The sequence below is a fragment of the Orycteropus afer genome, unplaced genomic scaffold (genome assembly GCF_000298275.1).
Source record: "Orycteropus afer afer isolate SDZICR_OR568_19922 unplaced genomic scaffold, OryAfe1.0 scaffold00320, whole genome shotgun sequence".
Classification (NCBI taxonomy): domain Eukaryota; kingdom Metazoa; phylum Chordata; class Mammalia; order Tubulidentata; family Orycteropodidae; genus Orycteropus; species Orycteropus afer.
In genome coordinates, this window is record NW_006921907.1 from 663961 (window position 1) to 668598 (window position 4638).

The 4638-nt window shown below is 48.5% G+C and overlaps 1 protein-coding gene across 1 annotated transcript in view; it reads left to right on the forward strand.

The window, feature by feature from the left end:
* EPB41L4B (erythrocyte membrane protein band 4.1 like 4B) overlaps window positions 1-4638 on the forward strand; it is a 181386-nt gene that overhangs the window by 122494 nt on the left and 54254 nt on the right. The window lies entirely within an intron of this gene.

Genomic DNA, 4638 nt, shown 5'->3' on the forward strand with positions numbered 1-4638 from the left:
GGGGGGGGGGGGGTGACTGGAATATTCATCCAGGGTTTAAAGCCACCAGACTGGTGATGTCTGAGGAACTTCACTTTATATTCTGTGATTTCTTATCGAGGATTGGATTGCCAGGATTGTTCCCAAAAGCCCAAGTTGCACAGAACTTGGCTGAGCTGTAGAGTGGTGTGTTTGGCTCATCAGAGAAACCTCCTCACTCCGAGCCTGTTTGTGAGAGATCCAGCCCGGGACCCTCCCCCGCCCCTCCCTGTACTGCTTACAGTTCTAGAGGTAGATACTGGAGGCTCCCGTTATTCAAGATGCAACATGCTTTGCTTGAGCACCAAATGTTTGTATATTCACAGGCTGGGATCCCAGGGTCAGGGAGGGGAGAGGCTCTAGTTGGGAGTGTGTGTATTAGACCTGGCTGGAGAAGTTCCCCCAAGGAGCTCTGGTGGCGTAGTGCCTAAGGCATTTGACTGCTAACCAGAAGGCTGGCTGTTCACACCCACCAGCCACTCCTTGAAAGGAAGACTGGGCAATCTACTTCTGTAAAGATTTACCACCTCAGAAACTCAGAGGGGATGACTGTGAGTCAGAATTGACTGGTGGCAGTGAGTTTGGTTTTTGGTTTGGAGACGTTCCCCAGCCTCACTGATTCTACATAGTCTACCCCTGTACAGTCAATAAAGTCCCGTGTGATGCAAGCTATAATCAGAACACTAACTTCCTGGAGTTGGCCGTGGTATGGGGTTGGGTCTTCCCTTAGAAGAGGGAAGAGAGTAAATTAGCTCTGGTTCCAGTTTTCACTTGTTGTTGTTGTTGTTATGTGCCGTCCAGTCGGCCCCGACTCATAGCGACCCCTCCTTAGGTTTCCGAGGCAGTATTACTACGGAAGTAGATTGCCCAACCTTCCTTCCGAAGAGTGGCTGGTGGGTTTGAACCGCCAGCTGTCTGGTTAGCAGGCAAGTGTCTTAGCCACTATGCTACCAGAGCTCCCAGTTTTCACTTAGCACAGGGCAAATTGTCCTCTCTAAGCCCCACGGTAACATGAGGCATCACAGCTTCCTTGAAGGGTAAATGTGAAAATTAAACGTTAAAGTGCCTAGCACAGTGCCGGGCACAGAGCAGCCTCCTTCTGCACCAGGCTTCTTCTCAACTTGTAGAACTGAGATGCTAAAGCCTGCACAGTCCTCCTCCATCACCCCTCTGAAAACGAGGGGTTGTGACTGTCTGTCTAGAATGCCAGAAGCCTCACAGGCTCTGTTGATGGTAGGCAAGGACTGCTCTCATCTCCTGAACATTAGCCACTGCTCTCTGAGGCTGGCAAGCTGCTGAGGGCTGCTGGAACCCCTGGGGTGGAGTTCATCCTTCTCACAGGAACTCGTGAACAGGGCACAACTCCAGTGGGTGCCGTTTCCATCGTGGTCCGAGAGAATAGCGCCTCCTGGAGCTCTGTGGGGAACAATCCACGAGGACTGTGCTTTCCTTAACCCCACAACACTTCTCCTAAGCCTTGGGAAAACCCATGAATTAAAATCTTCTGAATAGTCCAGTATGCATGAGCTGAGGAAGCATCCAGGTGAGTTCACTGCCTGCTTCGGAACCTTTGCTCTTCTGGAAACTGTTACCCTGACAAGATTCCTGGTTCCAGTTCAGGCAGCTCCCCTGACCCTTACCTGTTCCTCTGTCCATCTGTCTCTTTCCCCATCTCCCTCTTAAGAGGCTGTAATATGCTCGTATGCATGTTTCAAAATGCAATTTATCACTCCCTGCATCTACTTCCTTTCTTATTTAACGCTTCACTCTGGGTTCCTTGAAATAAAAACATTCACTTTTACTTGGAGAGACAAGGACATGATAACCAGTGCTTCCTTCTGAGTCAGTGGCAGACATCACTGATCAATCATAACACTCTTTCCTCCTGAGCTGGACATAACCTCTGAATCCTCAATTTTACATTCCAAGCAAAGAGAGAGAATCATTTGGAGTTGGCAAGGGAGATTATATTTATTTGCCAACCCTAAGAAACTCTTACTGAAAGCTTCCTGACTCCACCTCCAGCCCTGTTTGATGTCAGATCTCTGCTATAGGCCATTTCCCCTGGGTGCTCACCCATTTAAAGTTCAATCATAGTTTTACTCTTCTATGTCTCCATGTCCTCCCCTTCTCAGACTCCCCTCTGTCTGTCTCTCCCTTCCGGTGTGTTTCTGACTCATCTCTGTCTGTCTAGACAATGGCACCCACTCTGACCTTTACTAGGCTGGCAGCAGCAAGGAAGAAGGGCGGGCTGGAAGACTAGCCTTAATTTTGTGAAGCCCTTCCTCATCCTCCCAGGCACAAGGGAGTCTTCTTTATTCTGAACTCTCAGTCACTGCCCCTCCTTAGGACAGGTACTCTTTTCATCGTATTTGAGAGAGAGTAAAGTAACGGGTAAAAGCATAGGCTTTGGAGTCAGCAGAGTGTTGTCAAATCCCAGTTCTAGAGTCTGCTTGGGCTTGTGTGTGCTCATCCATCCATCATCCACCTTTTCGTCAATCAACTATTACGGAGCACCTCCTCTGTACCAAGCATAGGTTTCTGCGTCTATAAAGTAGGGTGTTTTATGTAAAATACCCAGCACAGTGCCTTGAACATAGCAAGTACTTGATAAATAGTTAGGAGAAAAGATGATTGGCACATCATCTAACCCCCTCATGTTACAGAAGACACTGAGGCCCACGATGACTGCCGCAAATTTCACAGCAAGTTTGATGTGGAACTAAGACTAGAAATCAGATATTTCAACTCCAACCCAGGGTACTTGCCAATGGCTCCATCACTGCTGACTCTATGAGGAAGGTGGATACCAGTATCGGGTTACTCAATAAGCAAGGTAAGCATGGCTTACTTGTGCTTATCTAGTAATCTGTAGTGAACAATTTCACATTTTTTCCCCACATCAAAGGTTCTTCTAGGTGTGGCTGGCATCTTTCTCTCTCCCAACCCTATAGCACCTTCCTGCAGAATCAATGCCTTTTCTCAAATTTACTATCCCTAGTAGCAACAGAGGAGCTCTGGTAGCATAGTGCCTAAGGCACTTTACTGCTAACCAGAAGGCTGGCGGTTCAAACCCACCAGCCACTCCTCGGAAGGAAGATTGGGCAATCTACTTCCGTAGTGATACTGCCTCGGAAACCCAAGGAGGGGTCACTATGAGTAGGGTCTGACTCGATGGCAAATAAAAACAACAACAACAGTAGGGACAGAGTACCCAGTAAGCAAGGTAAAAGCAAACCCACTGCCATCAAGTGATTCCAACTCATAGTGACTCTGTAGGACAGAATAGAACTGCCCTAAAGGGTTTCCAGGAGCTCTGGTAGCATAGTGCCTTAGGCATTTGACTGCTAACCAGAAGGCTGGTGGTTCAAACGCACCAGCCACCCCTTGGAAGGAAGGTTGGGCAATCTACTTCGTAGTGATACTGCCTCAGAAACCCAAGGAGGGGTCGCTATGAGTCGGGGCCAACTCCATGGCATATAACAACAACAACAAAGGGTTTGCAAGGCTGTAAATCTTTATGGAAGTAGACTGTTACATCTTTCTCCTGTGGAGGTGGCTTCAAACCTCCAACCTTTTGCTTAGTAGCCAAATACTTTAGCCACTGCGCCACCAGAGCTCCTTAAGCCAAGTAAGCATGGGGTGGGGTGGGAAGCGTGTGAAACTGTTCATTGCAGATTAGTAAGTAAGCACAAGTAAGCCTGTGCTTATTGGGTCATCCACCCTGATGGATACCTGTGGTAGTTTTAGGTTAGAGGGGTGAGGATGGATCATGAACCCCAGGAGCCAAAATTCTGCCTTCTCCCACATTCTTAGACACACACACACACACACACACACACATACACACACGGTATAAGATCGTCCATAAGCGAAGTCCCTGATAGGCAACCAGCTGGGTGAGAGAAGCTCCAGATCTTGGGGTGCTGTGGGGTCAACCAGTGCAGTTTCATCCAGAATGTATCCTGCACATCTGCAGATGCCTCCATGCGTCCTTCCCCTCCCCACAAAGGAGGGGACTGCAAGCCCTGCTCACACTACTTGAGAGATGTCCCAGAGGCGGCTCACCTTCCTCCCCCCACTGAGCCTAGGCCCCGCCCTTGTGGTCTCCTAACAGTTCTTGTTTCCAGTATCTCTCTCGCCATCCTGTTGTCTGCACAGAAGTCAAAATGAACTTCCTGCAATAGAACTCCGATCTTGTCACCCCATTGCTTCACCCCTTCCCATGGCACCTGGTTGTCTTGAAGCAGACCCGGCTCACCTAACCCTTCATGCTGGTCCCAGCTTTTCTTCTTAGCCATGTCCCCCCTCATTCCCTCTTCTCCAGCTATCTGCTCTTTCAACCACCATTCCTTTGCTGCTATTAATCCTTAGGCCTGCAATAGAGGTCTCTATGTATTTCACTTGGGGAAAAAAAAAATAATAACAAAAAAATACACCTCCTCTGATTTTGAGGATGTGGTTACAAATAGGAAAAACCCAATGACCTTAATCAATCAGTTACAGGATTTATTAGCCCTTCTAACTGAAAAGGTCAGTGGCAGCGCCAGCTTCAGGAGCCCCTGGATGGAGCAGACAGTTAAGTGCTTGGCCACGAACCAGACAGTTAAGTGCTTGGCG